Consider the following 22,627-nt stretch of genomic DNA (forward strand, 5'->3'; position numbering starts at 1 on the left):
TTCAGACAGAAGAGTGACTGCAAATGAAGCCGGAAACCCAGGGCTCAGCAGTGTGAAATGAATGTGTAGGTTAAATTATTTTGTTGGCAGTACCCTGAAAACTAAGAGCAGACATTTTGAATCTGGCATATTCAATTCTTTGAGTATTTTAAAAACTGAATTTTATTGAGCTGGACTATAAAGAAATGCATAGAAGGCAATAAAGAAGAAAATACACCATTAATATCAGGTAGAAAGATTAATAACATAATGGAACCAATGAGAAAGTAATTTTATACTTGGCATAATATTATTATTTTCTTTAGCCTTATGCTTTCGGACTACATATGTCAGGTATTTGAAATGCTTGTTTTGCACACCACGTTATGTGAGCAGATTACAGAATGCCTGGATAGGCATTTGTGACATATGGGTCACCATTTTAAGTCAGTGAAAATTAGAAGACATTTGTACTGATTCAATTTTATAAGTATTTTTTAGTAAAATTAGAGACTCTGTTAGAACACCCTGATATGTTCTTGAGATGACTAAAATGCTGCCATTGCTAACCTGGCAGTGAAGTGAAATTTTTGAGAGCAAGCACACCATTTATACAGTTAATGTAAGCCACTCAGACTGTGGTACTAAAACATGACATCCAAAAGGTGATCAATTTACTATATTATAAAAGTGTGTTACCTCTACAGTAGAACTTGTCCCAGCTAAGTAATTGGTATTTTAAGAAGCATGGTTAGGACAAAAGTGCAAAAGAATTTAGAAACAATTGAGATGATTCAGAAATCTGAGACAGAGCATGTCAGAAAGGAGATTGTAGCTCAAAAGAGACAACATGAGAATCCTGAGCTATGACTAATGAGGGCAAACATAAATGCACCAAATAAAAATTTTAAACCAATTTTTGAAATTGTCAGTACCTGGCAATTCAGAGAAGTCTTTCAGCTGACAATAGAATCCTCTGTAAAGAATATAAGAAGTTCATTCAATGCCAAGGGTGTTGAGGGTAAAAAGGACTGAAAAATCTAAAATTAGAGATAGTGAGAGTAGGATTAAAGAGATTAATATGATGGAAATTGTACAAGCTAGATGAAAAATTATGGAAAAAAAATTATCCAAAGTCATAAGAATTTTAAAATATTCCACATTGCGAGTGCTCAAAAGGTATAGGCATATAGCCTGTGATTGAGGAAACTCAACAAAGTATTCATGTGTTATGCTTGGAGCAGGAACCATAGCAGTTCTCAGAGAATTCTAGTTGTTGTCAAAAGCAAATACGTGTGGTCTAAAAAGAGGGAAAAACATACCACATCTTTTTGTTTTGTATTAGTGTCCCATGGTAGGAGGAACTATTGATTAGTCCACATGGCTTAATGTGATACTGGAAATTAGAAGAAGAATGGTAAAAGGTTAATGAAGGTTTAATAAAGGTAAGTTGACGCATTGACCACTCACGAATGTTATCTCAGAGTGGAGCTGTTCTGTAGTTGATACTCAGTGATTTGTATATCCTATAGACAAAGCAGGGAATTAACTAAATAGTCTTCTGGTTATATAACAGAGGAGAAATTTTAAGGTTTAATTCATTAGCAAAAGTGTTTGTCTGACAACCAGAAGTACCTTTCACAGTGAGTTTAAAGATAAGTCAGGATACAGACTGAAAGCCGAGAGTAAAATTTGAAGTGGCTTTCCAAGGAGTCAAATACTGAACTTCAATTAACATCAACAAGACCTATGTTGGTAAACCAAAAGCAGTTGTAAGAGGTGAATTTTAAATCCTGACACAGATGTCTGCAATTGGACAAACTAGGAGTGTAAAGAACAATCAGTTTAAGTGAATTAGTTACACCTCCTGCTTGGAGTTGTCTTCCACATGAGGTCTGCCTCATCCTGATCACATCTGACAGGACATGTCAGCTTCCCCTCTGTTTGCTTCAGGTTTTTTGCTGCCAGCAAGCGCTTCACCCATGCAGTTTATCACTGCCTCTCATACTCACTGGGACTCCCAGGAGCTGTCATGTATCATGGAGAACCAAGAATTGGTTTTGTGTGCTGGCATCTTGCTGCTCCTCAACAGCTCCATACCCTACCTCTTAGGCCAGGCTGCTCCCATTCTACACTGTGGTAGGAAAACTATTTGTCCTGCGTAAGAATTAAGGTTTTCACAGTAAAATATCAAACTGTAGAGAGGAAAAAAGTGACTCAGATACCCAGGTAGCATAAAATACACGTTTTACTAAACTGTTCCTTTCTCTGATACTACACATATTTTGACAGAACAGGAAATGTTATAGGTAATAATACCTCATTGTATTTGGAATTTTTGAAGGTCCGCATATTTTTGATTGCAAGAAGGCACCTTTTTTTTCTCTAATTTGTAGTAGCACAAAGCCAAAGACTTGTTTCTGCTCTGCACAGTTTTAAAAGTGACCCCAACTCACTCATTAATTGGTCAAATTAAAAGGTTTATTTATCCAAGTAACTTCACCAGTCTTCTTTAAAGACAGTCCATGGAACTCAACCACAGTGGGAAGGTTCCATCCCTTTTGAGGTCTTAAGGCTGCTAAACGTCTCGAGTGCCATAAAGACATTAAGCGTGTGGACACTTAGTGATGATGTTGAATGGAATTATTAATGATACTGTTACAGCAATGATTTCTGTATATATCTCTTCCTAACAGGAGTACTTAAGAAAATATACTCACCTATTCCCTCTCAAAACAGTTCAGAGGGTTCACTCTTTTAGTAAGTTTCTCCCTGTTTTACAAGCTGCCTGATGGCATGCTTGTTGCGGCAGATACTTGACACTTGCCAGACATATTTCTATCTCCTGTTTTGCACAAACTTAGCAAATCTTGGCATTTGTTATGGATTTTTTTCATTGAATGAATCGTTCATATCTTTATCCTACTTCTCCCATAGCTTTCTCCAGTTATATCTTTTATTCTGATTAATGTGACACTGCAGAAGACTGTCATCTAAAGACATGTTATATCTCAGCAGCCACTGCAGTAAGATTTTCACCTTGTTCTGAGTTTTCTTCTAGTTCCTTCCTTCACTGAAAATTTGGGAAATTTTATTGGGAGTCTTATCATAACTAGTTTTCAACATTTCCCTGGCAACTTAGTCTTTGCCTGCTGCTTTTTCAGGCTTTAACTAGAAGATAAAATGTCTAGTTCTGAGCATCTAATTTCTTTGTCAATGTCAATCATTTCTTGAAGTGACGGTCCATTTAACACTTCTGAAAAGTACTCTGCTCATCAATGCCTTGACTCCTTTTCCATTTTAAAAACTTTGAATGTTAGTGCTTATAAAAATTAATAGCAACATATATGTCTCCAAAATGGAATGAATGTTTCTTGGTCCAACATTCAAAATTTAAACAAGAAAGTTACATTTATTTTTTTAATTTTTCATGTTCTGAAGTTACATCTGCATTTGCTTTTGTCACACCTAAATCCTCCTGAAGTTGCGAAATCCTGTGGGGGGTACCTAGGTATGTATGTAATTACTGTGTTGGGTACCTAGATATGTATGTAAAAATGTGATACAGATCATGGTGCCTCTCTGTATGACACTAAAATTGGACTGAAGTATGAGAAAATTTATTTTTCTTACCTGTGTGTGTGAAGAAAAGACAATTTTCAGTGCTGTCAGTGCTATCAGTATGGAACTTATTATGGGTAATAACATTACTGTAAAATAGATTCTTTAAAAGAAAGATGATGTAATATTTGTGTGCACTATAGAATAAAACATGCTGTAAATGAAATAAGATAATTTTATTGATGATATCAAAGAAATGTAAACCTTTCTTGATGAAAAATCTAAATAGAGACTAGGCAATGGTCAGCAGTACATCCTGAAATTTGGTATGTCATGCAAAAATCTATATTACTTTTTACAGGAATTTGAATGTATCAAGTAGATCCCTTGACACAGTATATGTATAAATCACAACTATTAAGTTGCTTTTAATAAAATGTAGCCAGTGATCTATATCAGCCTTGTAAAACTGGAAATATAGATGTAAACCTAAACCTGTGCTTCTAAGCCATGCTATCAAGTCTCCTTCTCTCCTGCATGTGTCTACAAAGGACTGCTCCAAACCCGATTTATACTTTTGTCCTGTTTCTTGGCCCAGTACAGATACTTAATGTTCCTTAAATTTGCTTTTGTACTTACTGAATCTAAGCAACCCGGTAAGCATGACCTGAAGGACAATAAACCCTCTTAGCACACATACAATTCGATAACTTAAAATTCTTGGAAGGTAAAGGCTCCTGACACTTGAATAATGCTAGCTCGGGTTAGACTGGACTTTCATCGGAATGTGTAAAATCTGGTCTATGCTAATTTCTTTAACCTATATAATGACAACATACTCTGTTGATCACATACCAGGTTAAAATACAATTTGTTCTTTACTGGAGGCAAAGCCCATGGAAAAAAAATCACCTCATGTACACAGGTTGTTCAAACAGAAAACCCAGACATCTCACTGGTATAGTAAAATAAAGCACATTTGTCTTTACAAAAACAATATCTACTGTGTTCTAGTAGAAAAATGAATGTCAGATAACAATCTAAAAGCAATAGACAATAAACTTAAATTATAGCAAAAGTCAATTAGTATGCCAATTAGTCTATATTGCAAGGAACTTACATGAAAAATCTTATTTTTCACTGTCATACAAGGTGTCGAGGAATGAACTATGTCATTTAGGATTCACTAATAATTATAAAGGGGAGTTTGACAGATTATGATGTGACTCCATAAAGTAGTAATGCAAAATAGCTACTCACCAAATGGTAAAAGCTTTTATACTTCAGCAGCTTTTAAAAGGGTACACATGGTAATAGAAACTCACTTTGCAAAAAGACAAATAAATCTGAGGATGCATATGCTTTGTGTCAGTTTCATGTTGTTCCTAAACAAGATTTTTACTGAAAATGTTCTCAGTGCAAAAGGATAATAACGTGGAGAAAAACACATTCATCAAGTACAGCACACAAAACCCAATACCTTACTTTATTCTTTTTAGAATGATACAAAAAGGTTAATAATCTCTTCAAAGCGACAGAGTTCACTATCCAAGAGTGCAAAAGGTACTGTAAAGGCAAAGACTGCATTATGCAAATATCACAGGCATGAGAAGACCATACAACTCACAGCAGAAGATAATCAGCTTTTTTGTTTAGTTTCAAAACAGAAGTATCTGACTTCTAAAAGTGCTGGACATCCAATGTTCACCCTACATGTTTGTTTGCATTTGTTTTTTCCAGTTCTTGGCTGGGATTTTGTAAGGCTTGAACATGGATAAATTGAAATCTATTGCTTATTTTTGGCTGAATTCTTCATTTGGCTTTTGTCCTGTAAAAAGCATAAGCAGTCTTTGTAGAAGGATCATGAAAATACTCAAGTATTTATCTCCATGTAATAATAGTATGAATTTATATTACATACATACGATTTCCACTAAGATCAGTAGGAACTCTTATGATTCCCAATAAGCAGTTTTACCAAGTGAGCCTTGAGAAGCCCACTTTTGGATACAAAGATTTGGGCTATACTACATTTCTATGCCTGGAAATTGGTTTTACTCAAAGCAAATGTAATACCTGACTCTCACAAACAAAGTGTTAGTCTATCTTCCTTGAGTCCAGCACAAGGTCTTATCTTTCTTCCCACTCTGAGATTTGGTACAACTATCTTCTTTAGTTTAATCATTCCATGAATTTATACCTTTTTTTTCTGTAATAAATTTTAATGATTTTTTAAATTTTATTTGTGGTAACTGACTCTTTGTTTTTCATCATGGAATCTGGTAAGGAAAATACCAAAAGAGTAGGGAAAGCAAAAGCAGAAAGACAAAACTAAAGACATTATCTGTCATAAAGAATTGTAGCCAACTAAAGAATGACAGAAAAAAGTTGTGAGTTCTAGAAAATGTCCAACCTTGGAAGAATTCTTTTATGCCTGATGCTTTGGAAAAATACATCTTTTCTCAGTACATTTATTGAAATTGTTTCCTTGGAAATAATTGCCACCTGGTTCCATGATGCATTCTTGATTATGGATTACTCTGAGGATGCAGTGGTTGCATACATTTTTAATGCTTTGTTTGAAGTACAAGAGTTTTTGAACCACATTTATGAGAAATGGCTTTCAAAACATGCAAAGTGGCTGACAGACCTCAAATAAAACCCATGTCCCCAGGATTTGCTCCTGTCACAACCATGTCTGAGAGACACAGTGTGGTGCTTGGTTATGACATCCCTTGGGTTTGTGATAGATTAAATATTTCACAAGGATGAATAGTGGGTTTAAACTACACAAACAAGTTACCATGTAAGCTAATGGTCCCCTCTGTTCCTGTTGTGTGTAGGTATGTGGGGAAAAAAAGCTCACGCTTCTCGCAGTTAATTCAGTGCTTTCAATGTTTTTAACTGTAAAGAAGGCATCTTTAAGAAGATGTTATGTAAATGCTTGTTGCAGTTTTCTCCTTTAAAACTTCTAGGAGTGTTTGGGAAGAGTGCAACTAAAACAAAAACAAAAACCACCACAAAACTAACCCCATGAGAGTGCTTAATACTTCTTTATTCCATAAGAGCATAGTAGTAGGGTAGCCCACATTTTTTGCATTCAGCAGTTGCCCACCACTGGCACAGGAGTGTTTCCTTCAGACGTGGCAATACAAATTTGAATTTGCCCTCAAGTTCATCTGTTTGACATGCTTCAAGGACTGCCTCATAGTCACCATATACAAGGAGTTGGGGAAGAATCTGGAAAGGGTATGTTACAGAAAAGATGCCTCAGAATGATAGTACTGACTTTGGTAGTCAAATATAACCTAATAGTACTGCAGGTAAAACTACAGTCATAATTTGAGATGAAACAGACATTTCAAGATCCACAAGAAAAAGGCTCTGATAAGGAACGTGTTACTATATTGCCAGTATTTAGTTGCATGAAGATAGTATTTGCTGCCAAATGTTGTTGAATTATTTTCCTGGTGTACATTTTCCAATGCATTTCTAATATGATCACTTATTATTTAGTTCTATCTCTATTTGATGAAAGCATAAATTAAGATAAAGTGCATCAAGGTTACCGATGCTTTCTGATAATAAACTAGAACTGTTGATTAAGCAGATGATGAGTTTAAGTCAACATCCTTTGTATTAAAATGCTTGATGTAGATTTATGAACTAACCTCACAGAAGTTTCACAAGTATAAAATAAATGTTAAAGTATGATAAAAAATATTTTACTTTAGCATAATTTAATATTTACAGTTTTAATATAGAAAGTCATTTAAGTAAGAAAGGACATAATTAAGCCCTATCAATATACTGAACTTTTTATTTTTCAGATTAAAACATCAGAAGTATTCTTGGTCTTTCATCTTGATTAGGCAATGTATTTGTTTTGGATTTCCATGGATATTTAATAAATGTTATCGGTTTGAATTAATCTCCTTTTTTAAATTATTTTTAAAGAACAATCTAAAAAACAAGTTTTGCCTTTTCTATGGCACATAGAGGTACAAAATTTTCTCCTGTTCTTCCCTTCTTGGGACATGAAATAAGAGATTTTTTAATATTGAAACAGTTATTTTATACTTCTTTTGGTGCTTCCTATCTTCCTTCACCAGAACTTTCTTGCCGCCTTATTTCCAGGCTGCTCTTTAGGCCAGGTGAGATACTTGTCTGTGCTGCTTACTTGAAGACATGACTATGCAGTCAGATTTGGAAGGATTCATGTGATTTTTCCGGGACTCCTTCATGTGAATCCTCTTCAATTTGGATCGTCTCCGTTTCAGAGAAGAGAATGTTTATGGACAGCCATAAGTATAGGCTCCCATCGTGTGTCACCTCCAGCTTGCCACTGCCTCTTCTGGTGACAGAGCCTGAAGGGTCCTTTCTTGATTATCCTTCATATGGCTTGATAACAAAATCCACCACTCTTCTGAACTCAAACTGAATTCTGGTGATTATATGGCACTACGTGGATGAGAAATATTGTGCTTGGGTTTCACTACAGAGCCTTTTCAGGATGAGCTTATCCTATACTTCTTCACAAGGCAGCATCCCTGCTGGTCCTTTTAATTGCAGTTTCTTTCTGAAAAACGCATTCAGTGTAGTACCGTTTAAAAGGTACTTTCAAGTTATGGATTTCATGCAACTCCAAATTAGCAAACATCAACAGTGAATATTATTCCTTTTCTTTCCATGAACCTTCCTCCTCACACTTTGTATTCAGCCCTTAGCATATGAAGATTAGCTCATTACAGCCAAGGGAAAAAGAAAAGGAAAAAGAAAAGGTTTGAATGTATCCAAAAACTGTTCAATATTCTCAGCGGTCCCCAAAATGACATTAAAAAGAATAGCATGCTTTCCATCATAACAAAATCTAAGGTTATTCAGCATTGTTGGAAATACAAATAATACAGAATTATTTTACTACTAAACTGAAAAGCTTGCAGCTGACAGCAGTTCATTTTTTTTGAGTTATTGTGCTAAGATCCTGCAAATCTACTTGTAATGCTGAATAAGAATGATTCATGGATTAAAAATCAGTGAGGAGCTTTACAGAATACAGCAAACAAAATAGAATAGTAACTTTACACTTCAGATACAAGATGAGTATAATCTCCACAGCAGACAAGATGGGCAAGATCTACATGGGCTAAGAGAAATTAATCAAACGCTACTGCAATGCTTGGCCTGAAATCTGGAAATGCTTTGAAAAGTCAATAAAAGAGACCTTATCCCTAGCAGGAGTAAATCCATCTGATATGTCCACTTACATCAGTTACAAACATCTGCCCCAGTGTTTGTAAAATTAATCGACTATACTATATTATTTTCATTTTTCTGCTGGTAAGCTGGAAAGGTATTTAGTCTACAGCTGTATCCCCAAAAGTATTGTCTAATAGAACTGGGTTTTGCCTTGTAGCTAAGAGCCAGAGGGCTGGATTATCCACCAGGTCCCAATAAGTATAAACTACTGCTTTCCCAGTTTGAGGGAATAAACAACACATTGAGTGAAACAACCCAGAAAACTAAATTGAAAGCAAATGTGGGAGGTGGGAAAGACCTAGTTCTCCTTTACACAAGAAATTATATTTCATAAAATTTTTAACTGATACAACAATTTTTATTTACTTTATAAATCAGAAAAGTGAAGGATTCAAAGAGGAAAATACAGTGAATGTTACACTAAATAAATAAATAGATTTCAGTGTTAGAAATAATCATGGACATCCTATGTAACACTGAAAATTTTTGGTTTTGTTTTAGTATATATAGTATGTAGTTATATATACAGTTATATACTATATATATAGTTATATAGTTCTAGTATATATGCTATATACTTTTTAGTTCTTTTTAGTTAATTTAATTTTATTTTTTCTCAATGCTCTGACATACACTAAACCAAGGAATTAATAAAGGGACACTAATGTGAAAATAGAGAAAAACGTGGTTAACTCCAACTTAGTTGACAGGTGAGTAATTCCTGTCAAAGCAGGAAACAGTAAGTCCTTATCTCATAATTAAAGTGCGTGAGTAGGAAACACAGAGGGAATAGTCTAAATACAGTCAGTTAAAAAAAGTAAATTAAAAAATAGTGTGAGTATTCACTGGATAAATCAATACAGAAAGTAACCCTACCCTTCAAGTCTAATTTTGACTCACTGACCAGCTGTATTTGGTACGCTTACAATGCTGAAAATCAAGCTTTTTGAAATAAAAAGTGTGGAAAATAGACTAGTGTCTTCTTAGTGAAATTGATATTATGTAGAATCAGTGTTCTACCTTAAAATGAAATTACGAATGTGATTTTCAAAGGAGCCTAAGGGAATTAAGGTTTCCAACTCCAGTTGAATTTTATTAGGATTTAGAAGTCTAATTCCCTCATGCTTCTTTGAAAATCTCAGTCTAAATATTTACCTCCTCTCTGCATTTTATGCTCTTTCTGCATTACTTACAACATTCAGAGATACCATTGCTCTCTGGAGCATACTGTGATTGTGTAGTATGTTCTCAACCATTTTATCTGCTTATGCCAAGAAGAGTTAGCCAAAATTTGAAGGTATATGAACTGTTTGTTGTATAGGTAAGAAATGAAACTGAGTTGAAGAACCAGGACTTTAAAAAATGATCCTGTTATTTACAATCAATATATGTTCCATCTGATTTCCCTAGAGACAGAAAGAATTAAGCCAAGTCAGTTTCTTCCTCAGGATTCTCGAAATCATTTTCCAGCAGGACCTTGCCAAAACAGTCACCTCGAGCTTTGTGGTTCCTAACACTCCAGTATCTAAAACTTTCTTCTGACATCGACTGCTGGAGTCATGTGCTGCCACTGACTGGCTACAAAATGCAAAATAAACCTCTGCCTTATTTTGTATTTAGCTATTCCAATGAAAATTTCATCCATCTTCATTGCTTAGGTTCTAATTTTGCATAAAATCTGTGCATTGGATGTTTACTCCTTCCCAAATGATATTGACTGCTTTTTTAATTTATCCTGAATAGATAGTGTCTTCTACACTCTACAGTTTGTTAGAATCAGTCCAACAAATAGCTCAACAAGGCAATCTTCACCTATGATCTGTTCTCCAGATGATGTCTTTCATTGAGTAATTTAACAGCTCTTTCCAGAGAAGTGACTTGCATTTAGACCAAATGATTTATTATTCCCCCATATGTATCTTCCTATGAACCGATCCAACTTTTTATATCTTGTCATGTTTCTTAGGTTTTTACTCCACTTCTCAGGATTTTCTGGCTCCAGTAATTTCCTGGGAATCACACTCAGCAAAGCCATGGATAGTAAAATGCTATGTGCTCATGTCCTCTCTACACTATCGATAAAAGTGAAAGGCTTCATCTAAGTGATGTAGGCAAAAGGAATTAATATACTCTACACCCTGCATTAGGGAAGCAAAATGCACTGAACACTTTTGGCCCTGGGTATTGAAACACATAATTTCAGTGATAATGATATCAGATTTTCTAGAAGATTCTAGGTGCCTACTTTTAAAACAGTTTAAGAAGATGTGGTCCTAAAATACTACTGGGACCTGGTTACTTACCTTCTCTACACCTTTTTGAAAATGAAAATTCCTTTCCTACGTGTTACTATCCAAACATGAAGCTGACGTCTTTACAAAAAGAAGTAATGTATGCTATTAATAAAATCTTAAAATTACTGGAATTGCTGTTTTCTCAGGTAACAAGTGATAAGATGAGAAGGAACAGGCTCAAGTTGCACTAGGGGAGGTTTAGATTGGATATTAGGAAAAAATTTTTAATTGAAAGAGTTGTCAAGCACTGGAATAAGCTGTCCAGGGAAGTGGTTGAGTCACCATCCCTGGAGGTATTTAAAACGTGTTGTAAGGTGTAGATGATGTGTGGACACCACAGCTGAGTGGTGGACTTCATGATCTTTAAGATCTTTCCCAACCTAAATTATTCTATTTTTCTATGACTGCCTATAGCACGTGCAGATAATTTCTAAGTTCCTTGACCTCAATTTTATAAGAAAACAAGCACAGTAAGTATATGGGCATTTTAAATTCTGCATTATAGCACATCTCTGCCTTTTGGGTCTCATATGAGCTATCAATAGATACCTGAACAAAACTGCAAAATGCAAAGTTGAGTTAAATTAGTTAAAACTCCATATAATCCTTTTCTTTCTTTCTTTCCTTATGAATCCATTTTACTATATGGCATACTATTGATATCAACAGCTGATACCTAGAACCTTAATAGGTTTCTGTCTTGTTAATTCCCTTTGGACAGAGGCTGTCTTTTCTGTGGCGCTGTCTCCTTCCAAGGAGCATCTGGGCATCAATATCAAATGATTTAACTTGTTCTTGTTGTCATTTTTCTGGTAAAGACCTGAAACTCTGGTCATTTCACGACAAAAATCCACATTTGTTTCAAACGGCCCTAGATGAAATCTGATTTGAATCTCTTCCCTTAAAGAGACATCATACACTTAGCTAACTGCTATAGTTCACAAAATTTAATGTTGCGTGTTTTGTATCTGATACACCAGAGGCAACTTTTCAAGTTCCTGCAGCTGCACAGCCTAAATCTTGGCACAATCTACTAATATATCTGAGGCAGAAATACGACCCCATAAAAGTAGAGTATTATGAGCACTAAAGCTCTGCTATGTCTCAGTCAAAATATCAGGGTTTTTTACTGTAGTATTCCACTCAGTATTCATGGAACAGAGTGTGATTAAAGAACCACTCTTGCTCTTGGTGTGCTGATTCAATAATTATTGTCTTTGTTTCTTTAATATATGCGCAAAGTCTCATCCCACACAAAACATGATATCATAAAGCTAAGATAATAATAGAGTGAGACATCTTTCACAATGGCAGTAACAAACTCTGGGTGGCTTTTCGATGTTTATGAACATCAGCACTGTATTCATAAACTTATTTCAGCATTGCAGAAATTTACACTTCTACACTAGAAGAGAAAAAAGAATCCCTTGGAATGACTAAGGTAGAGCATGATAAAGAGGAGGTAAATGTGGGGTTTAATTACTTTTATGCATGTAGACCTTGCCAGATAGAAGAACATAAAAGTCTTCCGCAATTTTGGAGGACAAAGGAGTGCTTCTAAATTGCTTTAGCACTGTCTGAGCTTCTTCCAGAGCACCCAGAGCTGCTTCGTTGCTCAGGCTCTTCTACTGTTTCATCCCTAACTTCTTTTTTCTGTCATCCATAGTAGGTATGTGTTTCCTGTTCTGGGTGTTTCTAGTACTTACCTTGGCCAGCTTATACAGGGTGGACATCAAGACTCCTCCCAGATTGTTCTTCCTCTGTGTCACAAATCCCATCTGCAGGTGTTTCATCAGAGGGACACTCTTACTTCAGTCCTGCCTATGTTACAGCCAGGGCAGAATTCTGAAACAATGCATTATGGTAGTGATGGAGGTCAAAAGACTTTAAAAGTGATTAAAATTTTTAGCTCTTTCATTTAATTTTTAAAAGGTTATTTTAAAAACATAAAACCCCAGAATGTTTTATGAGAAGAAATACTTTGTCTAACACTACTTCACATAAAGGAAATTTAAAATCTAATATTATGTGTATTTTCTTGGTTGAATATCAGCAGCTTTTTGGCTAAAATGATTGATCACAGTGAATATGAAAAAGTGCCCTCTCATTCCTGTGCACTGAGGTTCTGATCCAGGAAATCCAACAGAGTCTAAATGGATGGTCTCTTCAGCTGCTTACCTTTTCTTTCTTCTTACTCAGTGTGCAGTTTATGAGGCTGGGAGATCCCTGCAATGATCTTACTCTTCTGGGATCTTTTATTAATTGCTATTCTCAGTACAGACTCTTTTCTGCTCCAAATATTCATGAAGTCTGATGTGCACGAGGAATATCTTGTTACAGTGAAACCATAATAATCAGGAAACACATCAGTTATTGGTATGGAAGCTCCACATTATCTAAGTACAGAAAAGTAAAGGAAGCCTTTTATTTTACTTTTTCTGTAAATCATGTAAAGCTAAAGGTTCATGAGACACAATAACACATATTTCTCTCACATTCTGCCTTCTCTTTCATTACTAATTTTCTTTTATTAAAAATGCAATTGATTGTGTCTGGCAAGACTATTTGTATTGATTTACAACTAATAATGAAATACAAATTACAGCATTTTCTGAGTTAATTGCACCTTTGGCCTTGTTTTTGACTGCAGTAAGGTTTTTACAATCAGTCTTAGACACCTGGCCATCAACCTTCTGAGACCAACCCTCTTGCCCTAGACATCTCTGGTCTCCTCTCTGCAGACTAGTGACAAAAATTGATAAGTACTTGGGATCTCTCTGTTCAGTTTGACAACTCAGCAAGTCCAGTGTCAAGTAAGCACCTAGACTCTTTCTTCCAGGAAATGACAGCATAAAATAATCATCTTCAAAATGATCTGATTTAGAACAGAAACCTTACATAGAAAACAGATATTAAGAGAATAAACACATCTGAACATGTCCTCTTTGTCTGGGAGCTGACAAAAAATAAGATGCAGAACTTGACAAGGTTAAGGTCAAATCCATAAAAGGATTTATGTGTCTGGATCCTCTTCAGTGGACTCCAGTACACGGGGGAGAGAGTCAGCTCTTGAAACAAAAACTTTGCTTACAGCCACAGAGAATCATATCTCCCCGCTGGAATTCAAAGCCCAGTGCTCTTTCCTGAACAAGAACACAGGGAAGCGTTGGTGTTGACAGAGAAATATTCTCCCATTACTTCTCCACATTTATAAAAAATCAAGACAATCAAAATAAAGGGGGGATAGGGGTGGGGGTGGAAAGAAGCAGATAGAATCTACAGCTATAAATCTCTCTTGTAGTCACCAGTTCAGTAATTTTTTACTTCGTTTCTGTTCCACTGAAATTGCAAAATTGTTGCTAAGAAGTTCTAAGAACTCCTTAGTCTCTCCAATGTGTATTATATGACACAATGCCATTTAAGACCATTTCATTTGCATCTGTTTAGTAGCTAGCCAATACACCCATCAATACTTGCAAGGTTCTGTGTCTCCTGAAACTAGGAGAATTAGGAGTGCATGTCTGTCCTTTTCTGCAATGCTGCTTGAAGGCCCAACCTCATCCTAAGCACTCCAGGAGCTTCTAGATACATGGTTATACTGCTTTACGCTGCAGCTTAGTCTATCTCTGAGAAGAGTACCTGTATCCAAGAAGATGGATATCTTTATCAAGAAGAGAAGTTTTGCCAGTCACCATGCAGAGACGGTACAAAAAGACTACTATACCTATGGATCCTAATCAAAAAGAAAAAGAAGGTAGGATATGCAAGACGGTAGCACAGCACAAAACCATTCTTTCCTCTTTTCTGTTTCTTTCTGCATCCCCACTTGGAGAGTGCAGGATTTGCTCCTTGCTGGAGCACTGACAGCAATGCTTTCCCCATGAAAAAACACCTGCAATGGAAGCTTATCCTGTAGGACTGCTTAGAAAAGGTATGGCTGAAAACACCTTTCTCTAGAATATAATAGGGATATTCTTATGAGGACTTGAGAGGCTGCATGGTCTCAGCTGGAAAGAGGTTTCCTCCCACTTGCAGGGTTTAGAGTGCTGGAGGTTATAATAGAGATGGACAGTAGCTAATAACCCTTCTGGGAACTCTTGGCCTGCAACTATGACACCTTTTATCTCCTGGGCTAGGAAGCAAACAATCGAGGGTTTTACTTGAAAGGTTTTCTTGGTATCAAAAAGAAAGTGCTAGGATTCGTGTACAATTGGAGGACTGAGAGGCTGTCAGTGATCCCTGGAGTTAGGATATGGTGTGTGGAAAGCACAGTCTAGATGGTAAACAGCAAGGAGTCTGACGGAGCTCGTAGTTTCTTGTGCCTTCCTCTTATGCATTGCATAGCTCTAATGAAAGCTGTTGGATGCAAATCAGGTAATGTCTAACTGAAAAGCTGGTTACTTTTGCTAGGATTATCATTAACCATTTGATTTAAAAAAGTTCAAAGCAGTCAACCACAGATATTAGCTTACTGTTACCATTATTTATTATTAAAATGTTTCATTAAATCATAGCTGAAGACAAGACCTATTAGGGCTTGTTATCTGTGTTTAGACTTAAAATTTTGTTTATGCCTTTATTACTAACAAGAAGTATAAAGTAGCCTATTGCTGGTAACAAAAAATAAGAATACTCCACATAAATACTCTTTTAAGCACACAATTTTCTTCTATCTTATTTGACTTAGATACTCATTTATCCCAAGCAGTCCTAACTCAGATTTGGTTAGTTTTAGAATTTCTAATTTTGATTGCTTACAAAACCCACTAATTAAATATACATCAAATATATCAGAATTTGTCATCTGTGTTGGTGATACTACAATTAGATCTTAACCTTGTAGAAGATTTCTTAAATGTAAGTAATATTCCTATACAACCCTTTTCATAATTCTTTTTTTTCCCATCCAGTTGATAATGCCATTAGCTTTTTTAAATATCAGGGTCATTCCTGTACATGTCCACAATTCAGTGATATATTAATAAAACTTCTTACACCTACATTTTCCATTTTCAGCTCTTTAAAATTTAGACTAAAAATAAGGCCAGAAAGCAAGGCAATTTCATGAGCTCTATAAGCACTAAAACAAGATTGCATGATGGTATTAATTTCTTACTCTTAAGAGAATAAGCCATTTGAAGAATTTGGCATTTGATGGAGAAGAAAGTTCCAGATGGACTTTCCAGCAAAGGATATTAGCCTTTTGTGTTCCAATAACTCTCAGAAAGACCTTGAAATTTCAAAGACACAATCTATTTCCACATATCTTCCAGTACTGGCAGATAGCAAGGAAAGAGATGGATGACCACTGCACCATGACTGACAGATTTTTCCTTTAGAAGTATGTCTTCCCTTTCCGTATCCTTCCCACCTCTGGCCGAAGTGCACCGGATGTGCAGTGAGCGTGCAAATCCCAGTACCCATTCCAATGCTTCACTGTCACACGTAAGGGAGAGAATTTGTGACATTGTGCTGATTCAAAAGATGTGGCATGAGAAGTAAATATAGAAGTGGACTGACAAATAAGTGCAAAAGGCATAACTGCAGGCTCTATTCTCTCTGTCCTGTTTGATTTACTTTGAAACTTCCAGTATTAGTGGTATGCAGCAAGCTCCCAAATTGCTCTGAATTAAGTTTTTCCTATAACAAAATCTGTGACATTTCCTCTCTCTGTTGTTTACAAGCAAGCCTAAAGATGAAGAATCTCTGTTCTGATAATTGGTGCAAGGACTGAATAAGTATTTAAGGGGTACTAGAGACAATTTTGAAAATAGATTGAGGGCAGGATGTTCTCCTGTCCCAAATAAATATTGTCATCACTGACCTACAGAAACAGGTTGTCTCTTATGTTTAATCTTTCCTTATGCTTATTTCCTGAACTGTTGACTAAATTGGCTTGAACAAGAGGCACAGAAAGTGCCAGTCCTGACAGTAGCCTGAAGATTGTTCCTTTCTCCTAAGAAATTGTAGAAATTATCTCAAAATTCCTCCAGCTGAGTAGGATACTAAATGCTAGACTACAAAACTAAGAATGCCACACATAACATCTATACTACATCTAGAAGGGGGATTTGTACTTCTCTGATTAGTAATATACAAAATAAGCTTTGGATATTTCCAAAGGAAATTTAGATTAGATTTGGACTAAGGGACTCTGTCATAGAGGAGCAGCAGTAAAAAAGAACTGTGTAAGGGTGATTTTCCTTTACACTTTTTTATCAGGATTGGGTGCTGCAGAACATCTAGGATGCATGCAAACAGCTAGGATACAACCAAACAGGCTGTCAAACCTTCAAAAACCAGAATACAAATGTGAGTAGGCAAGAAACTCCACAGACAGGTGAGGATCCTAAAACTGGAACTGGTTGAAGGGTGCCTGGTGCACTAGAAAGGAAAGACTCTGGCTGGATCATTCAGTTTAATTTTCAAAGAATTTTTGAGAGAAGTGAATAGAATGGCTTCTCTAGATCTCAGACTGCTGTTAAATGTCATTAAATATGCTTAGTAATCAGTTGGTACATATGATTGCATCTTGCCCTCAGTTACATGACAACAACTTCCCCTTTAATTAAATGGGATTGCACCTGTGTAAGTAATGATACAATTGGGCCTATAATATATAATAAATAATACTCAATATCTTTGCCAAAAAATCATTTAGTTGCATAATTTAGTGAATGTTAAATAATTATTAGGAACATATTTACTGAAATTCAGTTGTTCAACATCTATCTTCATGCAAATTATTGTTACACTTCGATAAATATTCATAGTAATCAGTGTGTATTTAATTAACATACAATAACTTTCTCATTAAGTTTGAGTTAAATCCTTTTAAGGGGGGGAGCATTTCATTTAAAGTGTAACTGGAAATCTCTCTTTGGAAGCTTACATAATTAATCTTATTTTTGGTTCCTGACCAAAAGAAAGGGCAATTGATGGCTGTGAGGGATTGTCTATTCATAGTATATGATCCTGTGCTTTGATAAAAATTCAGCCAAAGCATTTGAGCACAAAACAAGAACGAACTAACAAATGTGTTTTTTAAACTTTCCTGTGATTTAAATTATTTTGAAATAATTTATTTGGAAGCTTTGAAATTAAATGACAGAACAGTGAGATTTACAGTACAAAAAAGTTAAAACAAATTTAATTACATCAAATAGCAAATCAGGCTGGAGATAAAAATTGATGGCATCTTTAGAAAACATGTAATTCAGTCACTCTCCAATTTTCATTCAGTTTTTACCTTGTTTTACTATTTAATAATTTGCTTGATCAGACCTATTAGTAAAATGGTTTATTTTCTTTCAGTTTATGTACAATGTTGACATTAAATTATTAGAAACTGTTTAACTTTCACTTTTTAATGAAATTATGTAGGATTCCAACTTTCTGTTTTCCTTATTATTTTGTTTTATGCAGAACCCTGTAAATTCTTTTATGGAGTAAATGAAAGGGTTTAATACATGTCTGAAAAAGAATAATTTTCTTTAATATGAATAATTTCGAGATGTACCAGACATTTTTTTTCCCCTCAAAAAAACCTAAAGGAAATTAAAAGGATAGTCAAATTCTGCATTCAGATAGAACAAAGACATTTTAAATACCTTTCAAAATGTCAAAGATCAAGATGCCCTGGAATAACATACTGGATTATACATGTGATATCTCAGTTTGAGGTGGTTCTCCAGTGCTCCTGATATAATTTACCACTGTCTCAGTGTCGTACACTGAAGCCTAGTGTTAGTCCTTCTTTCAGCTTCTTCCGAGTGAAAACTCCATCAATCATATCAAGTAGAACAGCGCCAGATGAAAGAAGCTAAAAATGCCAATATCAGAAGAATTACTAGCTTCATGTTTAAGGTATTTTCCTGGATATAGTAATGCAGAGGTTCCATTTTATCCTGCAATTAATACAGATGAAGAGTTAATGGTGTCTCTAGTAAGTAATGGTTTATTCTAGGATACACTGGTTCACACCAGCAATAGTGTTTGAGGAAATTCTTCACAAAGAAGGTTTCACTGAAACCAATACATTCGTGTGAAAGTTGAACTAGTCTTTTCTGACACAAAATATTAATCAGAAGAATCACAAAAAGGTGATAAAGCATCTTTCAAAATTGCTTCTCCCTGGTCTGCTTTTTCCTCCCTGGGACTCCAGGGCTGAAGCTGAGGTTGACAGCTGTGTCCAGGGGAAGCAGATCTGCTGAGAGGAGCTGAAACTCTATGGATAAGGATCTTGGGAACATTTCTATGTTTTTCAGTGACACAGGTTTTGAACTGGCAGGAAGGACTCGCCCCCTGCAGCCTATGGCCTTCAGTCACCCTTTCTCTGCTCTCTTACAACATAAAACTGAAGCTCGAAGTTTCTGTGTGCAATAGAGAAGGAAGTCTTGTGAGTTCTCCTATCCTAAATATTTTATTGTCTGCACCTGAGAAGGTCTCCTCCGGGAAGAATGAGATGAATTTCATACCTATCATGTATCAAGGGCAATTGGGCTTTCAGATTTCCTTGGTAAATGTTGAAACCAATCAATCTACATAAAAGAGCACCAAAATCTTGTTCAATACAATGAAATGAAATGAAATTAAAAAAAAAAAGAAAAAAAGCATAGTGAATCCAGGTCAACTTGAACACCCTTGATAAAGGGTGATTTGTGCAAACATAACCATACAGTGACATTTAAGATAGTTTCTAACTGCCATTCTAGAAAGATCTGCCATGAGTCTGGGGTAAAATTTGCCAACTCCGCTAGGATATCGTCAGTAACCCAGGATGCTACTAGATGCCTCTGTTAGGGCAGCTGAATCACTTCCAAATGCTTGAAATACAACATCTAAGAATAAATAGCTTCTCTGCATTTTATTTGTCTATAGAAGAATTGTGACAGCTCTTATATCAAATGAGCACATGCTCTGTAAGGTAACATAATTTTGAAGGACTCTGGTAGAAGGAAAAGGAGAGACAAAGCTTTTTTCCCCTTTTTCTACTAACAAGATAGCAAAACTTGCCCAGCCTTGGCACTGGTGAAACCTGTCTCACATCTAAGGAGCAATGAGTGTTTCCTTACATAGAATTTGTTGCCAATTCACATTCTACTTAAATGCAGATTTATTTTTCCATTTCTACAACTCTTCTGCTTCATATATATGATCATTTAAGTACTAAAACCCAGCGCATAAACCTTACCCAAGAGTCTTGCTTGGCTTTTTATTTGTTCCACTACTCACCACTCTTTCTTTCAAAAAGTTTATCTTTGGGGACTTAGAGCTCAAATAAGCCTTGTTTCATTTCAGTCCCCAGATTACCTAAACTCCACGACTGTATGGTTACCCCCCTTTTTAAAAGGAGGGATTTAAATTGGCAATAAGTACTCATGCATGTGATGCTCTAGACTTATTTACACTAAAAGAAGGCATCTCAAAGCAGTTTAAATTTTCTGCATGAAGAATTTTTGTGGCTCTCAAATGAGTAGTGCAACACATCGTTTCTTTGTGTTTAAGTTTGGCAAAGCCAAGGATCCTGTTCAAGCAGTTGTTGGTAGTTCTTCTGATTCTCTTTTCTTTACTACTCACTTTATCCCTGTTGCATGTGAACCTTTAACTGATTTTGAAATCAAGGTGAATAGGACAAGGTTTTTAAAATGCAGCTCATTATAGTCTTTATAATAAATTTGTCTCCCAGGCTTCATCCCATGGATTAAACAGAGTAAATAGGCTGTGTATTTTACACTGCATTTTACAGATGAGAAAACTGAAAAAACTCAATAAGAACATAAAAAAGACTAATTTAAATTATATATAAAGTATAAATTTAATCTTTAAAATGGCTGTGATACTTAGGAAATGAGCTTCATAACTTATTGGAGACTCTCCTGCTTTTGAGTTACTTTCCTTCCCTATTATTTAGCTACTGATTATGGTTTCTTCTCTATATACTTAACTTCCATTTTGTGGGAGAACGTGTATATACATAAAAGGATACACATTTTATAAATGTTTCTGTATTTTCTTATAAGAATATCAAACATATACTGCCATTTCTTCCTCCTTCTTGAATCAGTGTGCTACTTCTTCACCAGACTAACAAATTAAAAATAATTTCCAATTTCTTCCACAAATACCTAGTGGCCAAAGATTATTAATGGATTTGTCGGACTGGCATAAATTCAAAAATTGCTCAGTTAGGGAAGAAGAATATAAAACATTGATTGTTTACAATCACATTTTGTAATCTATATTTTCCTCATGGAGGTGAAGGTTTATCTCATTGTACAACAACAGTTACAATTTCACCACAACTATTCATCAAACTGATATTTTGGAGCTGCAAATTATCACTTTCTGAGGCTACAAAGTAAGCAAGCTGTTGGCCTTTCCCTTAATACCCTCCTTTAAAAATAATAGCTGCCAGCAAGTTATAGTTTTATCTCACATATGTGAGAGTACTCCAATAAATCACTTCTGCTTGCAGCAATTATAGATTATGAGGCTTTTATAATCATGAAATAAGCCCAATAGTCCACTGTTACTCTCAGAAGATTGAAAATCACTGTGTATTATTCTCTTTGTGTGGATGTATGAGCCTCTTGTTTCTCAGGGGCTAGTGTTACATTTAGCCATGCTGCTGGTATGTACCTTGTACACCAGAAGTGTTTCCCGCAAGTTGGGAAACATTAGGGTGTTTTGTCAATTTCTGACATTTTTTCTATGAAAGAACCAAGTGCACTTCAGGTGTTTTAACTCCCTAAAGTCATTCTTTTTGTTCTCCTTTCTTTTTCTCCAGGTACAAGATAATCTTCTACAAAGCAGCGTTTTGAAATGCTCTGGCACTGAAAGTAGTGCGTAAAAGCCACTGGAATGAAGTCTGTGATGGAGGTTTATCATAATTCTCTCTTGGAACAATTATAGCAATTAGATAGACTGATACTTTTGTATCCTTAGAACCACAATATTTGGACAGCAATGATTAGAAGGAGTTTCTTTCTGAAAATAGATCTAAAACTATGGTTTTGATGACATTCTTAGCAAAACATTTGTGCTATAAGCAAGATAATGATGACAGATATCAAGGTCAGGGTAATTACTTTCTATATTTGGATTAGTATTACCCTGGGTGTTATACACAAACTATCTACAAACATCAATCTACTGCTGTCCTTCCTTAGGAACAGCCTTTCACTTTTACATCACGAGCTTTAATGTGTGTGCCAAAATAAGAATGAAAAAAAAGAAAAAGTTGTATTTTTCTTGTTTTTTTTTTTAAACCCAGAAGGTTCAGTATAAAAAAATAAAGACAAAGAAAAAAAGCAAAGCAAAGTTGGCTTAAAGCTGCAAATATGCAAACTCAGAAATGCAGATTGCAAAACAGTATTTTATCCAAGAGAGTGTTGGATGGCAAAAACCAGCTAGCATTCAAAAAGAAATTGGTGTGTCAGGTTCTTATTTACATTTCTGATACTCCTGAAATTAATAGATAGCTATTTGCTTTAATCTTTTCATATCAGCCACAAACTGCTTGTATATGTTTT

Source organism: Pseudopipra pipra, chromosome 4 (assembly GCF_036250125.1).
Source record: "Pseudopipra pipra isolate bDixPip1 chromosome 4, bDixPip1.hap1, whole genome shotgun sequence".
Taxonomy (NCBI): Eukaryota; Metazoa; Chordata; class Aves; order Passeriformes; family Pipridae; genus Pseudopipra; species Pseudopipra pipra.